This window comes from Mesoplodon densirostris, chromosome 3 (genome assembly GCF_025265405.1).
Source record: "Mesoplodon densirostris isolate mMesDen1 chromosome 3, mMesDen1 primary haplotype, whole genome shotgun sequence".
Classification (NCBI taxonomy): Eukaryota; Metazoa; Chordata; class Mammalia; order Artiodactyla; family Ziphiidae; genus Mesoplodon; species Mesoplodon densirostris.
In genome coordinates, this window is record NC_082663.1 from 150491581 (window position 1) to 150507490 (window position 15910).

General features: G+C 43.5%; 1 long non-coding RNA gene across 2 annotated transcripts in view; it reads left to right on the plus strand.

The window, feature by feature from the left end:
* The first annotated feature begins 1507 nt into the window (after positions 1 to 1507).
* Positions 1508 to 15910, plus strand: part of LOC132487040 (uncharacterized) — a 50927-nt gene continuing 36524 nt past the window's right edge. For both annotated transcript variants that reach the window (XR_009531503.1, XR_009531504.1), the window contains exon 1: positions 1508 to 1660. This is a non-coding gene — a long non-coding RNA (uncharacterized LOC132487040). The remainder of the gene's footprint in view (positions 1661 to 15910) is intronic.

Here is a 15910-nt window from a genome sequence, read left to right on the forward strand (position 1 = left end):
GCTCCCTCGTACAGAATACTCTCCGAAACACAAAATGAAATATTCTCAATTTTTATTGTTCAAGTTAAACTTGCACACTAGCAATTCGGTTCTATTTCCCCTAACCAAAATGTACCCCTTATAGAAATTAATAACAACCCAAATCTACTTTTCATTAAAAAAATCACGACAATTTTAAGAGTTTAAAAACTAGCTCCATTCCATTAACAAACCAAAACAATAACCACCCCTCAGACGTCTCTAGCTCAGGCCTCTGTCCTCTCCCTGTAACTCTCAGGCCAGTAGGCCAGCAGATAACTGACCTTCCATCCTCAAGTTTACCCAGGAACTTCCCTGCTTCCAAAAAGCCTTTGTATTCCACCTCAAGAACTATTACTCCAACAAGAGATGACAACGATTCATATCAACAAATTTAAAAAATGTCACACGTACTCAAATCAGTCAAGAATCGCTGCAAGAACTATTTCCCATTCCAGAGACCCAGGGGTTATTAACCCCCTTGGCAAGCAAGACCCTGCCACAAGCCAAGAAGAATACAGACACCTGGCTGACAAACTGGCGGACACCAGCTCCTTTAAGAAAACCAAACAACCTTCCCTCGAGGTCCCCGGGAAGACAACAGTTTTACAAATCAGCAATATTCATGAAGGGTATTTTCTGAAATGAGCAGTCATATGAAATGCTATTAAGTGTTTTCGCCTAACTTAATCAGAATATTAAGAGTTTTCAGGTCCAATGGAAACTATTTAAGCTTTTCTTGCTTTTTCTTATGTCAGTTAAAATAGTTCAGTTGCTTTAGGGATATCACAGACTTTTTGTATTTCAGAATTTTCTAGCGACACAAAAAAACGGATCTAAAAAACATTTCCTTGCAGTTTAAAATGCACACCTGAAAACTGTGGCATCTCACAACTGTGGATGTGCTGAGACGAGTTCTGCACGCCCGCTGGGGCCTCGGGGTCCGACTTCTCACGGGGGAAAGGTCCCTGGCCCTTGGGTTGCTGATCTCAAGCCCCAGAGGCGGGGGAGGGGACGAAGGGCGGGGCTTTCCCGTGTCAGAGGTGAACCTGCTTTGCACGTGGTGATGTTAACTGCGAGTCTTTGTTTTTAAAGGGAATATTTCCACAGTGACCTCGGCCCTTGCAATGTCCGGCCTTCTCTCATCCTCACTCCGGATATGTAGCGATCCGCGGGGAAACTGAGTCTGGACTACCAGGTGCAAGAAGAGGACACAAGGGAGCCGCCCAGCTGTGGGCACATGCCACAGGGTCGGCCAAGCAGGGAGCCCAAGTCCAAGACAAGAGGATAAGCTACGCGTGTCCCTGTGGCCTGTCACTCAGGAGTAGGGGCGGGGTCTGGTTAAAATGTCCAATCAGCGGCGACTGGGTGGGGTCCGGACAACCTGCAATCAGAATAGGATGGGGTGAGGAGGATTGAGCGTGGGGGCGGGGCAAGGATTACTGTCCAATCAAGGCCAGGGGCGGGCGCAATTTCGGTCCCAAGAAGAGGCTGTTCGCCCTCTGCTGCGCTTGTACGCTCGCCGAGCTCGTGCGCGCCTACCCCGCGCAGCCTCAGGTTTACGTTCCTCATCGCTCTCACCTGCCCAAGTCTCGGGGCCGCTGACATGACGCTGGGGAGCGCTCAGAGCGAGGCGGAGATGGTGAGTGCCCAAGCCGGGGCCGGAGACAAGGAGGGGCTGGTTCGAACCGGCAAGGAACCCGCTGGAAGCTGACGCGGTCTCGCGTCGCCCTCCCCGCTCCCCCTGCTAGCCTCCACCCCAATAAGCCCTCCGCCCCGGGGTGGGGTCTTGGCGTCCTGTCCCGTCCCCACGCGGGGGTCCCTCCCCGAGTCCTTTGCTGGGTGGGGTCGGAGGGAGGACAGGACTTGGGGAGGGCGGTTGGGGTGGCTGCAGGGGACCCGCCCTGGACCTGACGGTTCTGCTTTCACTCTGGCCTCAGTTTTCAGTAAAGGTAAAATAACGGATCCTTCCCCCCTCCTCTTCCACTTAGAGTAGTAAGTTCCTCAGGTCTGTTCTTGGTCTCCTGGCGCGGAGCGTGTTGTTTCGACTCGTGTTGTTTTGGGAAGGTTCTCAGGAATGTCCTGTCTTCCACTGCAGTTGTGGGGAAAATGCGGAAAGTTCCATGGAATTAATTGAGGAAACCTCAGCTAAAGTTGGAGTGGAAATGGGCCTATAGGGAGAGCTCTCTGCGTCCCCCTCCCTCTCCCCAAGCTTCATCAATTACTCCAAACAGGTAGAGACCACCCTCTACATCTCCAACCGGAAGGCGCATCTTACTACCCAGCAGAAAGAAGAAAACCTCTCTGGGCCAGGACAGCCCAGCCACTGAGAAGCCTCCATATTTTGGACGCCCAGCTCCTCCAATGGACCCCTCGGTTATTACAGCCCCTCCAGACTACTCCTTTTCCCTGTAATAGTAAGCGCCCCGTCATTATCCTCTGGGTTTGCCGGTGCTCCGTCATAGATTGCAATTACGTCCTCTATTGCTGAACTCACTTTTGCTGGTAAGATAAGTGGCTGTTACACTGATAAACTTGACAGGACACTGAAATAAGGTCGACAAAGAGGTGGATTCATGTCTTTATAAAAATAATAGTGACTCATCCATACAAGGTACAGAGTTCCTGACGCTCTGGTCCTGTTCCATTTCCTGTTAACACGTGGCATTCAGATTAATGAAAATTCTGTAAAATGTGACCTGTAAAAGCAACTAGTGTTCAATTCTGATTAATTAACAAACTGTGTTACCATGAGGGTATTAGCTGATAACTGTTACCTGGGTTCTTGGAGCCCTTAATCAGTAGAAATAGATCAGGCCAGGTGAAGAGTTCAGGCAAGGCTTTATTGAGGTTCGTGCTACAGCATGAGGGAGCGAGAACAAGTTACTGGTGCCTTTGCTGGATCCAGGAGGAGGGGCGGGCTGGTCCCTTAAACGGGGTGAGGGTGGGGGTAGGTGGGTGGGTCGGGCCGGAGCGGTGGCTTAGATGGTCTGGCCACCCCCTTGGTTCTGTGTGCGGGGATCATGCACAGGATCCTGCTTTTGCTCCCGTATACCTCGTTAGTGGCATTTGGGTTTTGGCCTTTTTGTATCTTGTTCTTAATTTGCCCCCACTGCGCATGCGTGCAGTTATTTTTAGTCCCTTAGAGTTGCTTTGCACCTGTTGCTGGAGGAGATGGTTGTCCAGGTGCAAGCACTGCAGCAAAGGGTCCCAGGTCCCAGCCTGTCTCAATACCTGTCTTCTGAAAGGAATAAGCAGGATCCAGTTATTAAAACCATAAAAGTGCCCTAGAATTTCCCTCCTTTACGTTATCCATGAACACAGGTGGAAGCAGGGATCCTGCAGGCTGCCATTCACACTCTGGGAGGAGGGTCTTTGTTTCCTGTAAATGACCCACGGAGCTTGAAGCAGGGGCATCACCTGGGGTGGGGGACAAGCTGAGCACAAAGCTGAGCCTGCGAGGGAGGTGAAGGGAGGTGCCCTGGGGTCTTGCTGCCCCCCTCACCCCATGCAGGTGGCCTCCAGACCATGGAACTACCACAGGAGGAGCTGTTGATGCCACGATCATGAGGGGAGGGGATCCACTTCCAGTAGTGCTGGCGGTAGTGTGTCCTCTGTGAGGTGTACTGTGCTTGCCGTGGGGCTGCTCTTAAATCGTGTGACTTTTGCATTAAGTTAATGATGCCAAAATAATCTTGGCTTTTTGTGCACCGATGCGGAACCGAAATAGGGAGACAGAGTTTTGAGGAAAAGAAAGAAAAGCTGGATTCTTTGCCAGGCAAAGGGGGGAACACAGTAGGCTAGCGCCTCAAGAACTGTGCCCCCCTCGAGAGGGTAGAGAGAAGTTTTTTATACTCAGGACTCTCGGTCTGGGGTAGGTGATAAGGATCAAAGTTGTGAAGGTGTTGAATTTTTTTCTTGCATTATTTCAAAATGGTCACAGCTGGCGTTAGGCAGCCTGGCAACCGGGTCCAGTATCCCTGAAGTTATAGGCCTCTGACCTTCTTTCTGAAATAAAGAGCGCTACAAGGGAGTGTAGGGAGAGAAGAGTGCCAGGTGCAGAGTGTAATTCATGTGGATTCCTAGGGTAATCAGCTTTGTGAAGGACAAGTCTAGCTACAAGTGTTTGTTAGTAGTAACAGCTAAAGAATAACCAAGGTTGCTTATCTCTTTCAGGCCCCTTTGCTTGTTTCTGTTTTGCTGCAACATTAATAACTATAAACACCTGTGGACTCACCCCCCAGGTGTACAGGCAGGCCCTGGTACCTGTTGGCATCTCCGCATCTCCTGTGCTTCTCCCACATCTTCTCTCCCTCCTGTTGCCAAGGTGACCTCTGTCCTGATTCTTTATTATTATTCATACCTTTACCAAGCAGTGCGTCGTCTGATTTTGCCCCTTCAGTTTCCAATAAGTGAACGTTAGTTCGTAAATCACCAGTAATGTCACACAGAAGTTTCTCTGGGGTTTCTCAGCCCCAGTCTGTTTCACACGTGCTGGTGTCTGAGGCTCAGCTCTCCCCATTGACTCTTGTGTTCCAGTGCCTTTGCTGCCTGGGTTTTTCCAAGTGTTTTTTTTCTTTTTTTGGCTGCACCATGGCTTGTGGGATCTTAGTTCCCGGGCCCCCTGCAGTAGAAGCGCAGAGCCCTAACCCCTGCATTGCCAGGGAATTCCCCAAGTGCATTTTTTGATTAGTTAGCAATGCTGCGACAGTCATTCTTGTTTTTATCTCCAAGTGCGAGATAAGACTTGAGTTTCTGCACTTCAGAGAAAAAAGCGTGGCTTTGTAGCTTATGGATAAGTTTAAATTTATTCAGAAAATGCTGGTCGTGTCTGGAGTGTATTCTTGCCCGCCTGTTTATTTCTTCCTTGTGGTCCCCATCGCTGAGTGACCTCGACAAATGTTTGTCCACCTCGAGTGGGACCCAGGGTCTCTTCGTGGTTACGTAGGGTTCTTACCGGACAAGGGTGTGGTGGTTCATCTTCTGTGTGATGTGTGTATTTGTATGTTTATTGATTTCTTCAGTTTTCTTTAGATGCTCTGGGCATGAATCCTTTTTCGTTTGCAGGCACTGCCAATATTTTCTCCCCATGTGTGGTTTATCTTTTCATCCCCTTTATTCTGTGCTGGTGAATGGACTCAAGGTTAACAGGTCCATCTCCTCCTTTGTAGCTTCTTTTTTATTTTCCTTATAGAAGAAAAATCTGTATACAGAAGTCATGGGACACTTGCCTTTAACTTCTTCTGAAAGTACTTCCCTGGTGGTTCAGTGGTTAAGACTCTGTGCTTCCACTGCAGGGGGTGCGGGTTCAATCCCTGGTCAGGAAACTAGGATCCCTCATGCCTCGGGGCTCGGCCAAAAAAAACCCCCCAAAGTCTGCATTAAATGGATTATTATACATGACATTGACAGTGTTACTCAGCCCCCTACCCCACCGCCCGTAGACAGCCGTTTGTCATCGCCCTGTGGGCCAGTGCCTGCCCCAGAGGAGATTCCTGCCCCACATCCATTCTTTCCCCAGGTCTGTGGGTCCCTCCTCCTGCTAATGCTGTGTGGCCCCAACTACTGCCCGGACTTAAATGCTTTGATGTGTTTTAAGGAAAGTTCTTCCACCTTGTTCTGTAGGAAACTTGGCTATTCTTAGACATTTGGCTCTCATTTCAGTTTTCAGAAGTAGTTTTTCATAAACAAACCAAAAAAGCCGACCTGGTATTGGATGCAATGGAATTTTGTTAACAGTCTGCATCTGTTTGGGGGAGTTGCCATCAGGATGGCATCGCGTCTCTTTTCCGAGAACTCGCGCTCTCTTTCTTTCTCCTTTGATGTTGTTCGGTAATGCTTTATAATTTCCCATTAAGATCGTTTCAGGGACTTCCCTGGCAGTCCAGCAGTTAAGACTCCGAGCGTGCACTGCAGGGGGCCCGGGTTTGATCTCTGGTCGGGGAACTAAGATCCCTCAAGCCAAGTGGTGTGGCCGAAAAGAAAAAAAAGATCATTTTATGTCCTTCGTTAGAGATTGCCGTGGAAGAAACTACAGCTCTCTGCACTGTGTCTGTCTGTTTTACTTTCACACAGAACATTTCACTTCTGATACTTCTGGTCACCAGAGCTATAGGGGTTTCCCAGACCCAGCAATTCTGTGACACCAACCAGGTGTCCTACAACCCAACTCAGTTCTGACACCGTCCACCTGGAACCAGTGTCAGACCCCACAGGTTAAGGGCTCAGTCCCTAAGGACCGTCCCCCCACTTTAGATGCTAATCGAAAGTAGTTGGTCCCTAGGTTGCCCACAACTTCTGCCTGACTTGGCTACAGATCAGAGTTTCCCATAAACCCCTTCTCAGTTTCAGTTAATTTGCTAGAGTGGCTCTCAGAACGCAGGGAAACATGTGCTTATGTTTACCAGTTTAGTGAAGGATATGATAAAAGATACACACGGCTGTCCAGATGAAGAGATAACACAGGACGAGGTCTGGGAGGGTCCCGAGTGCAGGAGCTTCTGTGCCCCTGGACTTGGGGTGTGTCACCCTCCTGGTGTGGATGTGTTCACCTTGAAGCTCTCAGAACCCCCTGCTACTGGGATTTTATGGAGGCTTCTTCACACAGGCGTGATCACTTACTCACTCCGTTTCCAGCCCCTCGCCCCTCTCTGGAGGGTGGGGGGTGGGGCTAAAAAGCCCAAGCTTCCAATCATGGCACAGCCTTTCTGCTGACCAGCCTCATCCCGGAGCCCACCCAGTTGCCTCCACAGAACAGAAGATGCTCCTGGTGCTTTTATCGCTTAGGAATTTACAAGGGTTTTAAGAGCTCTGTGCCAGGAACCCGGGGTAGACATCACTATATAAATTTTGTATTATTTCGCAGACATACTTTAGGACTTAAAATTTCTAACAAATTGAAGAGGTGCCATTAAAGTTAGTTTTAATAGTCTAGGTTATCTTCTAAGAATGTCTTTTAGCTGCTGTTACTAGTGATTCAGAATGCACCAAGATCTGTTTTTGTATTGCATTTCTGGAAACTTACCAAAAACCCTATACTCTGATTATAAGCTTATTCTCTTGATTCAACTTCTTTGTGGATCTTCCATATGTAATACTTAGTTATTTCATGTTGGACTGTATTTGATTTACAATGTGATAGTTTCAGATGTACAGCAAAGTGATTCAGTTATACATGTACATATATCTATTCTTTTTCAATTTCTTTTCCCATTTAGGTTATTATGGAATATATATATTTTTAAATTTTATTTATTTATTTTTGGCTGCGTTGGGTCTTTGTTGCTCCGCGGCATGTGGGATCTTCCCGGAGCAGGGCTCGAACCGTGTCCCCTGCATTGGCAAGCGGATTCTTAACCACTGCACCACCAGGGAAGCCCTATTATGGAATATTGAGTAGAGTTCCCAGTGGTCTTGTTGGTTCTTGTTGGTTATCTATTTTATATATAGTAGTGTGTGTATTTTTTAAAATTAATTAATTTTTATTGGAGTATAGTTGCTTTACATTGTTGTGTTAGAGTACTGTGTGTATGTTAATCCCAAGCTCCTAATTTATCCCACCCCCCAGGTTTACCCTTTGGTAACTGTAAGTTTGTTTTCAAAATCTGTGAGTCTGTTTCTGTTTTGTAAATAAGCTCATTTGTATCATTTTTTCAAATAAGATCCAACATATGAGTGTTATCATATATTTGTCTTTCTCTGTCTGACTTACTTCACTTAGTATGACAATCTCTAGGTCCATCCATGTGCTGCAAATGGCATTATTTCGTTCTTTTTAATGGCTGAAAAATTTCATTGTATATAGGTATCACATCTTTATCCATTCATCTGTTGATGGACATTTAGGTTGCTTGCATGTTTTGGCTATTGTAAACAGCACTGCAGTGAACACTAGGGTGATGTATTCTTTCAAAGCATGGTTTTCTCCAGATACATGCCCAAGAGTAGGATTGCTGGATCATATGCTAGCTCTATTTTAAGTTTTTTAAGGAACCTCCAAAGGAGCCTCCATACTGTTCTCCATAGTGGCTGTACAAACTTACATTAATACCAACAGGGTAGGAGGGTTCCCTTTTTCCCACAGCCTCTCCAGAATTTATTATTTGCAGACTTTTTGAAGATGGCTCTTCTGACTGGTATGAGGTGGTATCTCATAGTTTTGATTTGCATTTCTCTAATAATTAGCGATGTTGAGCATCTTTTCATGTGGCTCTTGGCCATCTGTATCTCTTCTTTGGAGAAATGTCTATTTAGGTCTTCTATTTTTTTTTTAAGATTTTTTTTTTGATGTGAACCATTTTTAAAGTCTTTATTGAATTTGTTACAATATTGCTTCTGTTTTATGCCTTGGTTTTTTTGGCCATGAGGCATGTGGGATCTTAGCTCCCCGACCAGGGATCGAACCCACCCCATGCATTGGAAGGTGAGGTCTTAACCACTGGACTGCCATGGAAGTCCCTTTCTGCCTATTTTTTGATTGGGTTTGTTTTTTGTTTGTTTGGTTGGTTGGTTTTTTTTGCTGTACGCGGGCCTCTCACTGTTGTGGCCTCTCCCGTTGCGGAGCACCGGCTCCAGATGCGCAGGCTCAGTGGCCATGGCTCACGGGCCCAGCCGCTCCATGGCATGTGGGATCTTCCCACACCGGGGCACGAACCCGTGTCCCCTGCATCGGCCGGCGGACTCTCAACCACTGGGCCACCAGGGAAGCCCGGGTGTTTGTTTTTTTGATATTGAGCTGTGTGAGCTGTTTGTAAATATTGGAGATTAATCGCTTGTTGGTTGCGTGGTTTCTAAATATTTTCTCCCATTCTGTGGGTTGTCTTTTTGTTTTGTTTATGGTTTCCTTTGCTGTGCAAAAGCTTTTGAGTTTAATGAGGTCCCATTTGTTTGTTTTTGTTTTTGTTTTCATTACTGTAGGAGATGGATCAAAAAAGATATTGCTGGGCCTCCCTGGTGGCGCAGTGGTTGAGAGTCCGCCTGCCGATGCAGGGGATACGGGTTCGTGCCCCGGTCTGGGAGGATCCCATATGCCGCGGAGCGGCTGGGCCCGTGAGCCATGGCCGCTGGGCCTGCGCATCCGGAGCCTGTGCTCCGCAACGGGAGAGGCCACAACAGTGAGAGGCCCGCATACCGCAAAAAGAAAGAAAAAAAAAAAAAAAAAAAAGATATTGCTGCGATTTATGTCAAAGAGTGTTCTGCCTGTGCTTTCCTCTAAGAATTTTATAGTGTCCGGTCTTACATTTAGGTCTTTAATCCATTTTTTATGGCGTATAATTGTTTTACAGTGGTGTGTTAGTTTCTGCTTTATAACAAAGTGAATCAGTTATACATATACATATGTTCCCATGCCTCTTCCCTATTGTGTCTCCCTCCCTCCCACCCTCCCTATCCCACACCACTAGGTGGTCACAAAGCACTGAGCTGATCTCCCTGTGCTATGCGGCTGCTTCCCACTAGCTATCTATTTTATGTTCAGTAGTGTATATATGTCCATGCCTCTCTCTCGCTTTGTCACAGCTTACCCTTCCCCCTCCCCATATCCTCAAGTCCATTCTCTAGTAGGTCTGTGTCTTTACTCCTGTTTTACCCCTAGGTTCTTCATGACATTTTTTTTCTTAAATTCCCTATATATGTGTTAGCATACAGTGTTTGTCTTTCTCTTTCTGACTTACTTCACTCTGTATGACAGACTCTAGGTCTATCCACCTCATTACAAATAACTCAATTTCGTTTCTTTTTATGGTTGAGTAATATTCCATTGTATATATGTGCCACATCTTCTTTATCCATTCATCCGATGATGGACACTTTGGTTGTTTCCATCTCTGGGCTATTGTAAATAGAGCTGCAATGAACATTTTGGTACATGACTCTTTTTGAATTATGGTTTTCTCAGAGTATATGCCCAGTAGTGGGATTGCTGGATCATATGGTAGTTCTATTTGTAGTTTTTTAAGGAACCTCCATACTGTTCTCCATAGTGGCTGTTATCAATTCACATTTCCACCAGCAGTGCAAGAGCGTTCCCTTTTTTCCACACCCTCTCCAGCATTTATTGTTTCTAGATTTTTTGATGATGGCCATTCTGACTGGTGTGAGATGATATCTCATTGTAGTTTTGATTTGCATTTCTCTAATGAGTAAAGATGTTGAGCATCCTTTCATGTGTTTGTTGGCAGTCTGTATATCTTCTTTGGAGAAATGTCTATTTAGGTCTTCTGCCCATTTTTGGATTGGGTTGTTTGTTTTTTTGTTATTGAGCTGCATGAGCTGCTTATAAATTTTGGAGATTAATCCTTTGTCAGTTGCTTCATTTGCAAATATTTTCTCCCATTCTGAGGGTTGTCTTTTGGTCTTGTTTATGGTTTCCTTTGCTGTGCAAAAGCTTTCAAGTTTCATTAGGTCCCATTTGTTTATTTTTGTTTTTATATCCATTTCTCTAGGAGGTGGGTCAAAAAGGATCTTGCTGTGATTTATGTCATAGAGTGTCCTGCCTATGTTTTCCTCTAAGAGTTTGATAGTTTCTGGCCTTACATTTAGGTCTTTAATGCATTTTGAGTTTATTTTTGTGTATGTTGTTAGAGAATGTTCTAATTTCATACTTTTACGTGCAGCTGTCCAGTTTTCCCAGCACCACTTACTGAAGAGACTGTTTTCTCCATTGTATATTCTTGCCTCCTTTGTTGTACATTAATTGACCATAGGTGTGTGGGTTTATCTCTGGGCTTTCTATCCTGTTCCATTGATCTACGTTTCTGTTTTTGTGTTAGTACCACATTGTCTTGATCACAGTAGCTCCATAGTATAGTCTGAAGTTAGGGAGCCTGATTCCTCCAGCTCCATTTTTTGTTGGCCCAAAGATTGCTTTGGCTATTTGGGGTCTTCTGTGTTTCCATACAAATTAAAAAATTTTTTGTTCTAGTTCTGTGAAAAATGCCATTGGTAATTTGATAGGGATTGCATTGAATCTGTAGATTGCCTTCGGTAGTATAGTCATTTTGACAATATTGATTCTGTCAATCCAAGAAAATGGTATATCTTTCCATCTGTTTGTGTCATGTTCAGTTTCTTTCATCAGCATCTTATGGTTTTCATAATACAGGTCTTTGCCTCCTTAGGTAGGTTTATTCCTAGGTATTTTATTCTTTTTGGTGCGATGGTAAATGGAGTTGTTTCCTTTATTTCTCTTTCTGATCTTTCATTGTTAGTGTATAGAAATGCAACAGGTTTCTGTGTATTTAGTTTTGTATCCTGCAACTTTACTGAATTCCTTGATGAGCTCTAGTAGTTTTCTGTAGCATCTTTATGGTTTTCTATGTATAGTATCATGTCATCTGCAAAGAGTGACAATTTTACTTCTTCTTTTCCTTTTATTTCTTTTTCTTCTCTGATTGCCATGGCCAGAACTTCCAAAACTGTGCTGAGTAAAATTGGCGAGAGTGGACATCCTTGTCTTGTTCCTGATCTTAGAGGAAATGCTTTCAGCTTTTCACCATTGAGTGTGATGTTAGTTGTGGATTTGTCATATATGGACTTTATTATGTTGAGGTATGTTCCCTCTGTGCCCACTCTCTGGAGAGTTTTTATCATAAATTGGTTTTGAATTTTGTCAAAAACCTTTTCTGTATCTATTGAGATGATCAGATGGTTAAAGTGGTGTATCACAGTGATTGATCGGCAGATATTGAAGAATCCTTATATCCCTGGGGTAAATCCCACTTGATCATGGTGTATGATCCTTTTAATGTATTGTTGGATTTGGTTTGCTAGTATTTTTTTTTTCTTGCCCATGCTGCGTGGCTTAAGGGGTTTTAGTTCGCTGACCAGAGATCGAACCCAGACCCTCAGCAGAGAGAGCATGGAGTCCTAACCCCTGGACTGCCAGGGAATTCCCACGGTTTGCTAGTATTTTGTTGAGGATTTTTGTGTGTGTGTTCACCAGTGATATTGGCCTGCAATTTTCTTTTTGTTGTGGTATCTTTGTCTAGTTTTGGTATCAGAGTGATAGTGGCCTCATAAAATGAGTTTGGGAGTGTTCCTTCCTTTGCAGTGTTTTGGAATAGTTTCAGAAGCAAGGCATTAACTCTTCTCTAAATGTTTGATAGAATTCACCTGTGAAACAGTCTTGTTCTGGACTTTTGTTTGTTGGGAGTTTTTAAATCACAGTTTCAATTTCAGTACTTGTGATTTTTCTGTTCATATTTTCTATTTCTTCCTAGTTCAGTCTTGGGAGATTTCACTTTTCTAAGAATTTGTCCATTTCTTCTAGGTTGTCCATTTTATTGGCATATAGTTGCTTGTAGTAGTCTCTTATGATCCTTTGTATTTCTGTGGTGTCTGTTGTAACTTACGCATTTTCATTTCTAATTATTTTGATTTGAGCCCTCTCCATTTTTTTCTGGATGAGTCTGGCTAAAGGTTTATCAGTTTTGTTGTTTATCTTTTGAAAGAACCAGCTTTTTGTTTCATTGATCTTTTCTATTACTTTCTTTTTCTCTAATTTCATTCATTTCTGCTCTGATCTTGATGATTTCTTTCCTTCTACTAACTTTGGGTTTTGTTTGTTTTTCTTTCTCTAGTTGCTTTAGGTGTAAGGTTAAGTTGTTTATTTTATATTTTTCTTGTTTCCTGAGGTACAACTATCTTGCTGTAAACTTCCTTCTTAGAACTGTTTTTGCTGTGTCCTGTAGGTTTTGAATTGTGTTTTCATTTTCATTTGTCTCTAGGTATTTTCGATTTCTGCTTTGATTTCATCAGTGATCCATTGGTTGTTTAGTAGCATATTGTTTAGCCTGTATGTGTTTGTGTTCTTTACAGTTTTTTCTTGTTGAATTATAATCTCATAGCATTGTGATCAGAAAAGATGCTTGATATGATTTCAGTTTCATAAATTTACCGAGGCTTGCTTTGTGGCTCAGCATGTGTTCTATTTTAGAGAATGTTCCATGTGCACTTGAGAAGAATGTGTATTCTGCTGCTTCTGGTTGGAATGCTCTATAAATATCAATTAAGTCCATCTGATCTAGGGACTTCTATGGTGGCGCAGTGGTTAAGAATCTGCCTGCCAATGCAGGGGACACAAGTTTGAGCCCTGATCTGGGAAGATCCCACATGCTACGGAGCAACTAAGCCCATGCGCCACAACTACTGAGCCTGTGCTCTAGAGCCTGTGAGCCACAACTGCTGAGCTTGCGTGCCACAACTACTGAAGCCCCCATACCTAGAGCGTGTGCTCCACAACAGGAGAAGCCACCACAGTGAGAAGCCCGTGAACCGCAACGAAGAGTAGCCCCCGCTCGCCGCAACTAGAGAAAGCCCGTGCGCAGCAGTGAAGAACCATCGCAGGCAAAAATAAATAAATAAATAAGCATTAAAAAGACTCAATGTATAAATAAATAAATAATAGGGCTTCCCTGGTGGCGCAGTGGTTGAGAGTCTGCCTGCCAATGCAGGGGACATGGGTTCGTGCCCCGGTCTGGGAAGATCCCACATGCCGCGGAGCGGCTAGGCCCATGAGCCATTGCCGCTGAGCCTGCGTGTCTGGAGTCTGTGCTCCGCAACGGGAGAGGTCACAACAGTGAGAGGCCTGCGTACTGCACAAAAATAAATAAATACATACATAAAAAATAAAAAAGTCCATCTGGTCTAATATATCATTTAAGACCTATGTTTCCTTATTGGTTTTCTGTCTGGATGATCTGTCAATTGATGAAAGTGGGGTGTTCAAGTTCCCCACTATTATTAAGTTACTGTTAATTTCTCCTTTGATGGCTGTTAGCTTTTGCCTTATATATTGAGGTGCTCCTCTGTTGTATGCATATGTATTTACAATTGTTATATCTTCTTCTTGGATTGATGCCTTGATCATTATGTAGTGTCTTTCTTTGTCTCTTGTAACAGCTTTTATTTTCATGTCTGTTCTGTCCAATACGAGTATTGCTACTCCAGCTTTCATTTGATTTCCATTTGTGTGGAATACCTGTTTCCATACCTTCACTTTCAGTCTGTATGTGTCCCTAGATATGAAGTGGGTCTTTTGTAGACAGCATATGTACGGGTCTTGTTTTTGTATCCATTCAGCCAGTCTGTGTCTTTTGGTTAGAGCACTGAATCCGTCTATGTTTAAGGTAATTATCGATTTGTACATTCTTATTCCCATTTTGTTAGTTGTTTTGGATTTGTTTTTGTAGGATTTTTTTGTTCTCTTGTGATTTGATGGCTAACTTTAGTGTTGTGTTTGAATTCTTTATTCTTTTGTGTGTGTGTATCTATTGTAGATTTTCGGTTTGAGGTTACCATGGAGTTTTGATATAGCAGTCTATATACATACAAGATTGTTCTCAGTTGCTGGTCTTTTAATTTCAAATGCATTTCCAGTATCCTGTATTTGTATTTTCTCTTCTCACAATTATTGGTTTTGATGTTATATTTGTATGTGGATGATTTCTTACCTCTGCTGTATGTTTGCCTTTAGTGGTGAGCTTTCCCATTTATAATTTCCTTGTTTGTAGTTTTGGCCTTTTCTTTGCCACCTAGAGAAGTTCCTTTAGCATTTGTTGTAAAGCTGGTTCGGTGGTGCTGAATTCTCTTAGCTTTTGCTTGTTTGCAAAGCTTTTGATTTCTCCGTTGAATCTGAATGAGAGCCTTGCTGAGTAGAGTATTCTTGGTTGTAGGTTTTTCCCTTTCATAACTTTAAATATATTGTGCCACTTTCTTTGGGCCTGTAGCATTTCTGCTGGAAAATCACCCTATCACCTTATGGGGATTCCCTTTTATGTTATTTGTTGCTTCTCCCTTGTTGCTTTTAGTATTTTCTTTTTGTCCTTAATTTTTTTTTTAATTTTATTTTACAAATTTAATCAGTTGTACATATACATATGTTCCCATATCCCCTCCCTTTTGCGTCTCCCTCCCACCCTCCCTATCCCACCCCTCCAGGCGGTCACAAAGAACCGAGCTGATCTCCCTGTGCTATGCGGCTGCTTCCCACTAGCTATCTACCTTACGTTTGGTAGTGTATATATGTCCATGCCGCTCTTTCGCTTTGTCACAGCTTACCCTTCCCCCTCCCCATATCCTCAAGTCCATGCTCTAGTAGGTCTGTGTCTTTATTCCTGTCTTACCCCTATGTTCTTCATGACATTTTTTTTTCTTAAATTCCATATATATGTGTCAGCATACAGTATTTGTCTTTCTCTTTCTGACTTACTTCACTCTGTATGACAGACTCTAGGTCCATCCACCTCATTACAAATAGCTCAATTTCATTTCTTTTTATAGCTGAGTAATATTCCATTGTATATATGTGCCACATCTTCTTTACCCATTCATCCGATGATGGACACTTAGGTTGTTTCCATCTCCGGGCTATTGTAAATAGGGCTGCTATGAACATTTTGGTACATGTCTCTTTTTGAATTATGGTTTTCTCAGGGTATATGCCCAGTAGTGGGATTGCTGGGTCATATGGTAGTTCTATTTGTAGTTTTTTAAGGAACCTCCATACCGTTCTCCATAGTGGCTGTACCAATTCACATTCCCACCAGCAGTGCAAGAGTGTTCCCTTTTTTCCACACCCTCTCCAGCATTTATTGTTTCTAGATTTTTTGATGATGGCCATTCTGACTGGTGTGAGATGATATCTCATTGTAGTTTTGATTTGCATTTCTCTAATGAGTAAAGATGTTGAGCATCCTTTCATGTGTTTGTTGGCTGTCTGTATATCTTCTGTGGAGAAATGTCTATTTAGGTCTTCTGCCCATTTTTGGATTGGGTTGTTTGTTTTTTTGCTATTGAGCTGCATGAACTGCTTATAAATTTTGGAGATTAATCCTTTGTCAGTTGCTTCATTTGCAAATATTTTCTCCCATTCTGAGGGTTGTCTTTTGGTCTT